The sequence below is a fragment of the Oryctolagus cuniculus genome, chromosome 9, assembly GCF_964237555.1.
Source record: "Oryctolagus cuniculus chromosome 9, mOryCun1.1, whole genome shotgun sequence".
Taxonomy (NCBI): domain Eukaryota; kingdom Metazoa; phylum Chordata; class Mammalia; order Lagomorpha; family Leporidae; genus Oryctolagus; species Oryctolagus cuniculus.
This window is the reverse complement of record NC_091440.1, coordinates 30,542,847-30,557,159: the sequence shown is the minus strand read 5'-3', so window position 1 is coordinate 30,557,159 and position 14,313 is coordinate 30,542,847. Positions and strand designations below refer to the sequence as shown.

The following is a 14,313-nucleotide window of genomic DNA, read 5'->3' as shown; positions in this document are numbered from 1 at the left end:
CAGGTGAATCTGCCCCTAGTTCTCACTAGGCATGCAAGGGTTTTGCTGAGCTTTATTACCTGGTATCCCAGCACCATTAACTAGAAGGTGCAGAGGAACTTCCTTCAGGTGGACCTGGATTTGTGTGGGCTGCTTCTGGTGTTAGTCCCAAAAGGTGAGGGAAACTCCCTGGATCATGTAGAATTAATGAGCATAGCTCCAGCGATTATGCCCATACTTCCTCAGTTGGAGGATGGAGTAAGTCTGATTTCTATAACACAAGTTGCTGTGTGTCTGGTGTTGGTTACTTCCTGTAGTCATACAACAGAAGTTAGCTGTGCAATGTTTCACAGTGGGTGGGAGCTGGTGATCTGATATTCTGTGGGTATGGGATAGGGAGGGAGGCAATGTGGCTCTTTCTTGGAGCCAAGCAGATATTCAGACCCATCAGATTCCTAGGCTGAAGTTAAATCAGTGGAGGAAGATAGAATTCTCTCTTTGTTAGAGGTGTCAGTAACAGGGCACCCAGCAACTTCTTCCTCTACCTTGACTTGGGAAAATGGCAACTCTCAGTTGGCAGCTGGCTTTAGAGTACAACCAGCTAAAGCAGCATGTCTGACCTCTTTCCTTGCAGTCACATGGAGTCTGCACCCTTCTTGCCCTTCTTCAGTGAATATTTCTATCAGTCAATTCCATGGAAATGTGGTCCTTGGTTGTTATATGCTTCTAAAGATGAGGTCAGGGCAACTTCTTACTATTTAGCCATAGTGGATCCCTATTATTTTTTTTTTTATTTTACAGTTTTATTTTGCTGCAAATTGGCAGATTATAACAGTATATGTTTATAGAGTACAAGGTGGGGAGAGTTAAAACTTTGATGAATGTTTAAAATACATTTTAATTCAGTATGGTTAAACAGTAAATAAGTAACTTTAAAAGCAATTTTATTGAAAAATCAATATTAATTTTGAAATAACAATGACATATCAAACATTATTTGTGATTAATATATTTAGGAAAACAGTAAGTAACAACAATGCTAATATGTGAAATTAAATCTACATTTAAATAAAATAATAATTTAGAAATGATTTTACTATTTGGTAGATATGAATATCATTAATGTATTATTCCAGATGTATAATTTATATATATGTATGTGTATGAAGTTGTAACTTTCTAAGTATTTATAAGTATATTTTTGTGTGTATATGAAGTTGTAACAAAAATAGGTATGATATTGAATCATATTATGTATTGAAGTTTGATTTTTGAGTTTATGGTTTGTAATTTATATATTTATAATTTAAGATATGATTTATTCAGCTTCTCTCTTAAGTTTCTATAAAATGCTGCCAGTAATGATGGTACATAATACATTGCATTAGAAATATTTTATGAAAAGACTGTTCCTGGCATTCTTTCACTTTCTTTTTTTTTAACTTTTATTTAATGAATATAAATTTCCAAAATACAGCTTATGGATTACAATGGCTTCCCCCCCATACCGTCCCTCCCACCCGCAACCCTCCCCTTTCCCACTCCCTCTCCCCTTCCATTCACATCAAGAATCATTTTCGATTCTCTTTATATACAGAAGATCAGTTTAGCATACATTAAGTAAGGATTTCAACAGTTTGTTCCCACACAGAAACACAAAGTGAACAATACTGTTTGAGTACTAGTTATAGCATTAAATCTCAATGTACAGCACACTAAGGACAAAGATCCTACATGAGGAGTAAGTGCACAGTGACTCCTGTTGTTGACTTAACCAATTGACACTCTTGTTGATGGCCTCAGTAATCACCCTAGGCTCTTGTCATGAGCTGCCAAGGCTATGGAAGCCCCCTGAGTTCACTGACTCTGATCATATTTAGACAAGGCCATGGTCAAAGTGGAAGTTCTCTCCTCCCTTCAGAGAAAAGTACCTCCTTCTTTGATGACCTGTTCTTTCCACTGGGATCTCGCTCGCAGAGATCTTTCATTTAGGTCTTTTTTTTGTTTGTTTGTTTGTTTTCCCCAGAGTGTCTTGGCTTTCCATGCCTGAAATACTCTCATGGGCTTTTCAGCCAGATCCGCATGCCTTAACGGCTGATTCTGAGGCCAGAGTGCTGTTTAGGACATCTGCCATTCTATGGGTCTGCTGTGTATCTCACTTCCCATGTTGGATCGTTCTCTCCCTTTTTGATTCTATCAGCTAGTATTTGCAGACACTATTCTTGTTTATGTGCTCCCTTTGGCTCTTAGTCCTATCATTATGATCAATTGTGAACAGAAATTGATCACTGGGACTAGTGAGATGGCATTGGTACATACCACCTTGATGGGATTGCATTGGAATCCCCTGGTATGTTTCTAACTCTACCATTTGGGGCAAGTCAGCTTGGGGCAAGTGTATCTTTTACACAAGCAACAAGGTAATATCAATATTATAATATATTATATTATATTAAAGAAATTGATGTGCATAAACATGTAAAATAATTAGTTTTATCTTTTTAAATAAAATTAAATGTACAAAATTTTATATAATGAATGTGTAATTAATAGCCTATTTTAACCCCATTCATTTATATTGAATTTGTACTTTCATGAAATTGAAATACCACATTCTTAATTATAATCAAAATATCAGATACATGTTGTAAATTATATAATTAAACAGATGATGAGATTAGGGAATAATTATCCTGATTGTAGAACATTATTTGCATAATAAAAATGTGTAGGAAATATGTAAAAATTTTAGTAAATAGAAATTTATGATAGCAATTAATGTACTACATGTTGATATAATTTAAATTTAAAATCTGCTTCCTGTTCATAAAAAATAGTGCCAACCTTTCAGGATACAATAGCCTAATTTGTGACAGATCCTTACTCACACAAAAAACTAATATGAGTTTTAAAAGTATGTAGCAGTTTGAAAGCAACAGAAAACCATGAAATTAGCTGAGATTGAAGGGTCAAAGATTTCTAAGAGAAGAAAATAGCATTGTGGTGAAACTGACAATTTTCTCTATTCTTACCTCAAGACATTTGCTGATAAGTACCAGGGAAAAAAGGCTGAATTCCTAGCAGAATAATCAGTAATGTCTGCAGCTATCAGAGATTCTGGAGGTTTACAGAGTGGGTGGGAGGGAAATTGGATTTCATGGCAGCCAGGCTTGAAGGGCTAAATTCCTAGTGAGAAATGAAGCTGATATTCAACAATGCTTTTGCCCTTGATGCGTTTCCAGATTCCCAGGCTGTACTGTATAACTAGAATGCTGCAGCTGCAAAAATCTGTATAATTCAATGAAGTTTACAGAATTCCTGCTTCTGAAGACATAAAAATTATAATTTAGAGACTAGTAAGAAAGTAGGTTATAGTTCAAAACTACTATCAATTAAATCTTATATGCTCTAAGAAGTCATAGAGTTAAGAGCAAACAGGAGGGGCCGGCGCCATGGCTCACTTGGTTAATCCTCTGCCTGAGGCACTGGCATCCCATATGGGCACCGAGTTCTAGTCCCGGTTGCTCCTCTTCCAGTCCAGCTTTCTGCTGTGGTCCGGGAAGGCAGTGGAGGATGGCCCAAGTGCTTGGGTCCTGCACCCCATGGGAGACCAGGAAGAGGCACTTGGCTCCTGGCTTCAGATCAGCGCAGACATTTGGGGAGTGAACCAACAGAGGGAAGACCTTTCTCTCTTCTCTCTGTCAATAACTCTACCTGTCCCCCCCCCCAAAAAAAAAAAAAAAAAAGCAAACAGGGAAGAGGAGAAGAAATGCTGACTAGTATTGAAAGGTACACTGCCCCTCATTTAATGACCTATCTTATGACTGAATAAAATGTCCATTAGTCAAGATGCTATTATACATAGTCTATACATTTTTATACAGAATTTAAACTATTGACTCTAGTAATTAATAGGCTGGCTGATAAAGCAGACCAAATAAAAACAATAACAATTGAAATTAATTCTTAAATCTATTTATCCATACATGTATATATGATATATCCTGAATTCATCATATGTGGATTAAAATTAATTGATTATTGAATGTGATTAATATATTTAGGAAAACAGTTTAATGTGGAATTTCACCAAGGAATTAAAAACATAGAGAGAATATTATTGGAATACTTGCAGTGAAATGTATAATAACTAGTCTGAACATCAAAATAATAAAATTGCCAATTACTTGGGCAAAGTTGAAGAGCTCATTAACTTTTCAAATTTGCACAATTGTCCTGCGAGATACATGACTGCAACCGCCAGGATCTCTGGCTCCCACTGCAGGGACAGGTGGTACAGAGACTGTCATTTACAAATGTCCATGCCACTTGAACCAACTTCTAAATTCTGTTTTTATCACCTTTGAGCTTCTTTGCATATCTGAGTAGGAAACAAAAAAAAAGATGATCCAAGATGGCCACACTTGGCAAGGAAAGAGGTAGCTAAGGGGCTTGCCTGAAGTGAGGAGAGTCTAACATTTTTCAGAGAAATGTTTTGGAAAGAACAAGCATACTTAAATAAATGAAGGAGAATAGAGAAAATTGAGGCCTTTTAGTAACTTCAGCAAGGCTGAAAGACACAAAAACTTGTTGGTACTGTGGGATAACAAAGACTTGACTCATAAACCCTCCCAACTCAAAGGACTTGATCCAGTCACTGAGGTCTGGTACAAGCAAGAAGGGGCACGGTTCATCTCAGAGGTAGGCACTAGACTGGGGCTACACTATGATAATAGCCTGGCAACTGGAATAATTTATTTCCATCATTTCTATATGTTTCATTTCTTCAAGGAATTCCCAAGATATGTGACCGGAGCTTGTTGTCTACTTCTGGCTGGAAAAGTGGAAGAAACACACACACACACACACACACACACACACAAAGTAAAGATACCATCAAAACATCTCATAGTTTATTAAATAATGTCCAATTTGGCCAGTTTGGAGATGACCCAAAGGAAGAAATAATAGTCCTGGAGAGAATCGTACCGTAGACCATAAAGTCTGACTTACAAGTAGAACATCTGTAGTTCCTACTGAAATATGCAAAGCAACTCAAAGATGATAAAACAGAATTCAGATGTTGGTTCAAGTGGCATGGACATTTGTGAATGACGGTCTCTGCACCACCAGAGAACGTGGCGGTCGCAATGACGTATCTCACAGGATGTTTCTGCAAATCTGAAATACTAGAGTGGACTTCCAAACCCATGTATTAGGAGCTGTTTTAGAAGACATCTACTACCAGATCGTGGACCTTTACTCCCAAGGAGAACAACATGCCTCATCACACACCCATGGCCCCCCATCAGCTGCAACAGCCCCCGTCTCTGCAGCACACAACGCAAGTGACACAAGTACAACAGTCATAACTCTCTCAAGGCTCTGAGCCGTGGCAGCCACAGCAGAGGGACGCCCAGCAGTCAGCTGGCAGCTGCAGCAGACACAGCAGCCCAGGAAGCGGCTCCACAGCCCAGTCCTCCCAGAAATAAGCCGTGGCTGTTTCTCCAATGGAGAGACCAGAGCAGCAGATCCACCGCCATCTACGATCTCCGAAATTGAGACTACTCACCTGCCATTGACTCCAGCCCACCCACCTCCAGATCGAAAGCCGCCTCTTGGACTCTTGTTAGGCAAAGCTGAGCCATCAGGCCCTGTGAACTCCAGATTCCTCCACTGGGACACGCGGCCCCTGTGCACCAGCCACCACAACCACCACACCGGTCCCCGGCCCCACCTCCTTGCAGCTTCATGAGACGTCCACCACCAGCTACATGTCTGGAGAAGGCTACCCAAGCCTGCCGTCCATGAAGAAGACGGAGGGCCCCTCTTACAGCGCCCAGCTCCCTGCCTACGGCCCGCCTGCTCACAGCCCTATCACTCTTATGTCTAACCCTCGAACCCCCCGCCACCACCTGCACCTCCCCTCCCAGCCTAATCCCACCATTCACCATTCCTCCTCTCAATCCTGGCTACCCCCCACTTCCACCACCTACAACCCCAAATTCCCACCCCCACCCCCACGCTGGCTCCCCTCACCCTCCTCCAGGTTTGGGCCTGCCATGGCCAGGTACCCACCTCCCACTGTCCCCTGGAAGGCAGCCGCCAGGGCCCTCACCCATGCCTCCGCTCCCCATGCCTCCTGTCAGGGGGCTAGGGCGATTGGCCTGGATGAGACGACATGACACCTTTTTTCTTTTGTTTTTACCCAGTTGTTCCAGTCAACGTGACGATTAGTTTAAGTGGGTAAGCAGCAGCGTGCCCTGTGTAATGGGAGACAGTTGCAATCCAGAGAGGACGAACCCCCCATGAAACCGGGGTGGTCTAGTGCTTGAAACAGGGATGGCGGCTTCAGCGTGGCTTGGGCAGCACCTGCGGCGGCCTGACTTCAGGGGTTCCAGCGGGCATCCTGAGTCCTGCCTGCACTGGACTACTTTTTCTTTTTTTTTTTTTTCTTTCTTTTTTATTTATTTATTTTTTTTTGACAGGCAGAGTTAGTGTGAGAGAGAAAAGGCTTCCCTCTGTTGGTTCACTCCCCAAATGGCTGCGCCAATCCGAAGCCAGGAGCCAGGTGCTTCCTCCTGGTCTCCCATGCGGGTGCAGGGCCCAAGTACTTGGGTCATCCTCCACTGCCCTCCCGGGCCACAGCAGAGAGATGGACTGGAAGAGGAGCAACCGGGACAGAATCCGGCGCCCCAACCAGGACTAGAACCTGTGCCGCAGGCAGAGGATTAGCCAAGAGAACCACGGCGCTGGCCGCACTGGGCTACTTTCTACCAAGGAGAATGTTCACCAGCCATACTGGCTCAATAAATAGTTTCAGTAAGGAGTGAATTTTCATCGATAAATCAGTGCCTATTTTTCCTGGAAACTCAGTTCTTAGTCTAGTTCCATCTGAGGTGAAGCTGTTTTCTTCATGTTCATTCAGTGACACTCCCCCATGACACCCAAAAGATGAACCACTCTGATTTATAGATGCCAGCATCCTTTGTATTCAGATTATACTGAGGGGTTTACCTTGTTGGATACTTTTTTTTTTTTTTCTCCAAGGAGTATAGAGAAACATACTTGGAAAGTAATGTGTGTTTGCATACACTTGCAGATTCCTGTACACATTGATTTTTTTTTTTAAGTGTGAATATAACACACCGTGAATTTCATCTTGTTTCCAATGAGACTGCTTCACTCAATTGTCCAAATAAAATCAGTTCTGAAACCAAAAAAAAAAAAAAAAAAAAGGAATAAGAACTAAAAATGATGAAAATACAGATAAAGGGTCTGGTATTGCGGCATAGCAGGTTAAGGCACCATCAGTGATGTGAGAGGAATTTCCCAGCTCCTGGTTTGGCCTGGATCAAACCCAGCCACTTGAGGAATGAGCCAGTGGATGGAAGATCTATCTCCCTCTCCATTGCTCCTTATCACTCTGCCTTTCAAATAAATAAATCTTAAAAAAAAGAAGTCATAATCACAATAAACATACTCATCATGACAATGAAAAACATGCACATAAAAGGAAAGTGGGAGAGAATATTCAGGAGCTATCTCTTGAGGGAGCTGAAGTGTAGAAAGAGAAGAAGAAGAGGTTGTTACCCTTTTCTTAATTTGCCCTGCTTCATATATTTGCAAGGAAGTTTCTTGACATAATAGCTTTGGCTTGTTGGAAGAAATGTTTTCTATTTATTCCACTTGTATAGTGATTCTCAATGGAAATAAAGTGCATACTTATTAAAATGGTTAGCTTATTTCAGTTTCATAGGCAATTTTTTATTTTGAATATTAGAATCAGAAAATTAGGAAATGTGAAACCAGCTTATGCAATATATTGCTAAATTCTAACTTTTGTAGATTGTCTGAAGGCCAAAAGGATTTAGAAAATATGCAATGTATGCATAATGGAGAAAAATTAATGATCTGAATCTTCGATATATAAGATCTGAATAATGCTTAAAGAAATGATAATTAGGTAGCTTGAGAGAAAACTGCTGGCAGGTGACCTAATAACTTGTCATCTATATAAAAAGGGTCATTATATTTTAAAAAATGAATCCTTATTGAATCAAGAGCCAAAGCTGCTGTATTTAATTATGGTAAGATAGATGTAGGTTTCACTGAACGAAACCATTTTGCATTTGGAATAATTACTATTAAATAGGTAGCAAAACAGTCATTGCAAGTACATCAAGAGAAATGATACAGAATGTTCAGAAAAATTAAAAGTATGTAGTTTAGAAACTGGCCATGTAAAATCTATTATCATGAAATGAATGGCTACATTTTATGAACAAATCTGATCTCCAAGTTGTGTAAATTATACTAAATTATTTACAGGTGAGCTAATAAGAACAGTTTATACTTAAATGTATATTTATCTGAATTATCAAATAAAACCAAGCAATATCTGTAGGATAAAATTAGAGAAAGTTTATTAGTTAAACAATCTCATTTCTGAGAATTTTTGTTCTAGATTAAAATCGCAAAATGTGAAAGTACCTAAGTTATGCTGTCATACAATATATTTGTTGTAGCACTATTTACACTCACAAAAAAGTTGCAAAAAATGAATGCTTATCTTTAGATCTTATGAAATAATTCTATATACAAATCAATATATATCACTCATTTAAAATAATAAATTTAAATTTGAATTGTCTTTGACAAAAGCAAATGCAAAAATGTGCACATATCAGAACTACATGCTAGTAAAAATATTCTAATGATGCATATTAATATGTACACAAATAAGTTTGCAAATAATTATGACAACAGAGAATACATACAGGTTGTTAGTTGTCAATGTGAATTGGTGGAATTAATAATGAGGAAAAATGCAGAGTAAGAAGAAAGAGCAAACATCATTTTAAGAAAGACAAAATTATATGAAGTTTACCAAAAACAAGAGCCTTATTACCCTGATGTATTATTTAAAATGTGTACGTTTTAAAAATAAAATCTCAAAGGAGCTTATGACATACTATCTCCCTCAAATTCCTAACTTTCCATATGCTTATGAAACAGAAACGCAGTTCTGAATTATTTTGGGGGACATGGAGCCCAGAGTCACGGGACGCCGAGAGTGGGGCACAAGAAGAGCTTCCGATGATCATGGTAAATCATCTTACTACACGAACTCAGATGTTCCATTTTCATGTATTCAGTAAGTGAATTATTAGTGACAGTGTACACTTGTTAGTGAAAGTATGCACGTGTTCCTGTGGGAAATTCATTCATTATTATTTTCAGTGGCTGATTGATGGGGTTTTTCTTCTCAAGGACTATTTAAGAATATAAGAAACTGAACACACCTGCAAAACAGAAGTGATCATTTCAAATTATCAGGTACTGCCAATAATTCCACAGTCTACCTTACATATTGAGATTAGGAAATGCGATTAAAGCATAAAAATCGTTCCTTTCTGGCTGCAGTCCATCATCTCTATGTGCAGCACATCCTGGCATTTCTAGCACTGTTCGTTCAGCGAATTATTTTGCTAGCAGGGAGAGAGTCAGAATCTTTCTCACTGGGCTACGCATGCTCGTCTGGGGATTTAACCTAACAGCACTTCTGTACTTCAGCATGGAATTTAATCTGCCAAAGAAACAAAGACAGGAAGTGAAGCTGATTTTGTGAAACTTTTGATTTCCAAACAATAAGAAAAGTATTCACTGGGCCCAGGGATACATATATCTGCAACATAAGGTGAAAATAAAAATGCAACAAAAATTAATATATTAATACATCTGGGGTTGGGCGTTTTGGTGCAGCTCCTTAGACTGCTCTGAGGATCACATTCTGTATATTTTCATCTATATATTATTTTTACTGAGTTGTCTGTTTAGTTATTTAGGCAATTTTAATTGGATTTTTTCGTATTGTTGAGTTCTTTTTATATTTTGGATAACAGACTTGTATCCCATGGATATCATGTAACCATTTTATTCTAAATGTGACTTATCTATTGATTTTATTAACTATGTCTTTTGCAGTGCATAAGTTTTTAATTTAATAATGACTATTTTTCTTTAATAAATCATTTTTAGATGACTAAAAACACTGTAATACCCACAATCATCTCAATATTCTTTGATGTTTTGTTTAGATATTTTTATGACTTTATGTTTTATATAAATCCATAATTCATTTTGTCCAATTTTATAAAAATCATAAAACTTCTTTTTAGATCCCTTATTTTTTATACATAATCATTCTAGCACCACTTGTGAAACAGAAATTACTTTGTAAATTGAATTATTTTTACTCTTTTCTAAAAGTCAGTTCACTAGATTAGTATGGGTTTGTTGTATTCCATTGATCCATACATGCTACTTCATCTACATCAAACTCTTATTATTGTACCTTTTAAGCAATTTTTGAAATGAAAAATGAAATGTGAATATTTCAAATTAGTTGTTCTTTCACCCTTCCAAGATAGTGGCAAATAGTCGTTGGGATTTTGATAAATATCATGTTAAATATTAGATCATTATTAAGGAATTGTAAACATAACAACTTACAACCTGGGATTTTTCTCCCCATTTTTCATATTTCCTTGATTGTTTTTTACCTCTGAGTATTATGTAAGAATTATGTTTATTAACTTTTTATCCTGTGTGTTTGTTATACACATTTACTAATTCTAGGAAGGTTTTGCTTTATTTTTTTGGAAATTCTACTTGAAAAGTATATTATCTGTAAATAAAGATAATTTATTTCTGTCTTTTCTTCCATCAGTATATCTTGTGTTTCTGTCTTGGCTCATTACAATAATTAATAGTTCTATCATGGCATTATATAGGAGTGGTAAGACAACAAGTATATTCATATCTTGTCCCAGATCTTAGAGTGAAAACATCTGGTTGCTTATATAGGATTTTTGAAGATGTTGTTTTTCAAGGTTGAAAACTTTTCCTCTGTTACTATTTTTGAGCATGTTTTACTATGAATTTGTGCCAGATTTTTTTTCAAATGCTAGGTAGTATCAGTGAATAGGATCTCTCTCTCTCTCTCCAGCCCCGTAGTCTGAAGATAGTGCATTACAGTGACTGATTTTACCTGGTTTTATGTTTGTGGCAATGGTGGTCTCACAGAATGGCTAAAAATAATTTTCCCTGCTTCCATTTTCTCAATAAGAAAACTGCAACATCTTTCAGTATTCAATAAATTCATTAGTGAAACATGGGTTTGATACTTTCTAGAAAAATATTAATTAAAAATTTGGTTTCTTTATTTGATATAGACTTGCTTCAAATGATCAGTTCATCATATGAATTTAGTTGTATACATCTTTTGATTAATTTTGGTTCATTATAAACTTTGTTTTTAAATTTGTGAGCAATGATTTTCAAAACCCATGTAATGAGTGGTGATGGTGCTTTAGTCCTTTGTAAGACTGAGTATTTATGTTCTTTAATTTTGTATGGCTAGGCTATCTATAGGTTTCTTTATTTTTTTATTATTCTTTTCAAAAAAATAACTTTGATGTCCTTGATTTTCTATTAATTTTTTAAAGATTTGTTTATGTGAAAGGCAGAATTATAATGTGAAGGAGACAGAGAGAGAGAGAGGCAGAGATATCTTCCATCCACTGATTTACTCCCAAATGGTCAAAACAGCTAGAATTGAGCCAGGCCAAAGTCAAGAGCCAGTAGCTTCTTCAAAGTCTTCCACCTGGGTGCTGGGGCCCAAGAACTTGTTCCATCCTCTGCTGCTTTCCCAGGAACATTAGCAGGAAGCTGGATGGGAAGTGGAGCAGCCAGAACCTGAACTGGCACCCATATGGGATGCTGGCATGGCCATCAATGATTTTAACCCTCTGAGCAACAGCACCAGCCCATTGCTTTTATTCTTTTAATGTTAGGCTAATTACCATTGTTATTGTTCTATTTCACTTTGACTTGTAATTGCTGTCATCTCTCGAGATGATATTGGCACTTTTTTTTCTTCCTAATATATAGTTAATTCTATAAACTTCCCTCTCAGCTCTTGCTGCATCCTAAGTTGTATTTTCATTTTTATTTACTTCAAATTTTTAACTTTTCTTAATAATTCTTCCTTGATCCACTGTTTATTTAGAAGTGTATTCCTGAATTTCTTCAAATACTCTGAATATTTTAAAGTTTCTTTTTGTTATTGGCATGCAGTTTAATTTCACTGGGCTTAGGGAACATCCTTTCAAGGATTTCAATTTTATATGTATTATTAAGTATCTATTCGTCTTCTTATTTTTTTTTTGGAATTAAAGACTCTTCTTAATTATTTACTTTTATAGATTATATTTATTTGAGAGGTAGAGTTACAGACACAGAGAGGGAGAGACAGAGAGAAAGGTCGTCTATCTGCTGATTCATTCCCCAAATGGCCACAACTGCTGGAGCTGGAAATCAGAATCTAGGAGCTTCTTCTTGGTCTCCCATGAGGCCAGGCAATAGCAGAGAGCAGGATTGGAAGAGGAGCAGCCAGGACTAGAACCAGTGCCCGAATGGGATTCAAGCGCTACAGGCCGAGGATTAGCCTACTATGCCACGGTGCTGCCCATGCTCCTTGTCTATTGACCCATCTATTGAGTTGACTTTATCTCTGAGCCTGAGTATCTTCAGCAAACTATTTATGTAGTGTCACACATTACTTTTTCCTCCCAAAAATCTCTGCCTAGGAAACCTGTCATGTTCTAAGCATTCTTTTCTTTTTTTCCAGCAAAGTAGAAATAATATTCTGACATGCAATTTATGAAAAAGTTGCCTGATAAATCATTCAAATTCTTTATAGATAATAGCTTTTATATCTTCCTGGGATAAATTTACTAAGTCAAAGATAAATAAAAATAAGTCTTTCAAAATTATATTTGTTTTATGGCCTAGTATGTGGTCAATCCTAGAGTAGGTTCCATGTACTGTTGAGAAGAATGTAAATTCTTTATGTGTAGGATGAAAAGTTCTGTAGATATCTGTTAGGTCCACTTGGGCAATAGTGCCGTTTAAATCTACTGTATCCTTGTTGATCTTCTGTCTCGTTTCTCTATCTGAGAGTGGAGTATTGAAGTCCCCCAGTACTATTGTATTGGGGTCTAAGTCTCCATTTAAGTCCCTTAACAAATCTTTTAAATAAACCAGTGCCCTGTACTTAGGTGCATATACATTGATAATCATTATATCTTCCTGTTGAATTGATCCCTTAATCATTATATAGTGCTCATCTTTGTCTCTCTTAACAGTTTTTGTGGTAAAGTTTATTTTGTCTGATATTAAGATGACTACGCCCACTCTTTTTTCATTTCTGTTGGTATGGTATATCTTTTTCAAGCCTTTCACTTTCAGTCTGTATGCATCTTTGTTGGAAAGATGTGTTTCTTGTAAGCAGCAAATAGATGGGTTTTGTTCCTTAACCCAATCAGCCAATCTGTGTCTTTTAACTGGACAGTTCAGGCCATTAACGTTCAATGTGACTATTGATAAGTAGTAACTTTGTCCTGCCATTTGCCAAAGATATTTTCTAATATATACTTTGAACTTTTTGTAATCTTTTGCTGTGAAGTTTCCTTCCTTTACCTTCTTTCATATTGATGACCATGTTTCTGTGTTTCTGTGTATAACACATCTTTAAGCATCATTTGCAGGGCTGGATGAGTGGCGACCAATTCTTTCAATTTCTGTTTGCTATGAAAGGTCTTTATTTCACCTTCATCCACAACTGAGAGCTTTGCAGGATATAATATTCTTAGCTGGCAGTTTTTCTCTCTTAGTACCTGGGCTATGTCTTGCCATTCCCTTCTAGCCTGCAGGGTTTCTGATGAGAAGTCTGCTGAATAATTTGTGTATGCTGTGTTTTACATGTGAGATTTGATGCCACTGAAAATTATCATTTTTAAGAACAACTGAGTCTTCAGAATCAATGCACACTATTTTCCATTTCTTATTTTGGTTTCACTTGTCACAGTAATTCTCTCAAAATTTGAACTGAATCATCTGATGTCTATCTGCTGGTTCATTCCCACTGAATCATCAGATGTCTATCTGCTGGTTCATTCCCCAAATGACCACAACTGCTAGAGCTGGATTTTGATTTTGTGTTTCAATTTTCATTTGCATAGAAAGCTTTAAATATTCAACTTTCCAACTTCAACCTAATCCTAGTATATGGCATAATTATTACATTTTGTGGTAATATTTGAAAGGTATTGAAGTATCTCCTTTTGTGAGAAGTTTTACCTGTAATTTATACGTAGAAACTCACACTTTGTTACCCATTGTGAGACCATGGTTCTTCTCTTAGTCTACCTCCTGTGGTTCCAATCACTTTTGTGGGCTTCATTCACCTTCAAACAGTATACAATGTGG

General features: G+C 37.3%; 1 pseudogene; it reads left to right on the top strand.

Moving 5' to 3' along the window:
• Nucleotides 1–4,501: 4,501 nt before the first annotated feature.
• On the top strand, nucleotides 4,502–6,216 carry LOC100345846 (cyclin-K pseudogene; annotated as a pseudogene).
• Nucleotides 6,217–14,313: the final 8,097 nt, after the last annotated feature.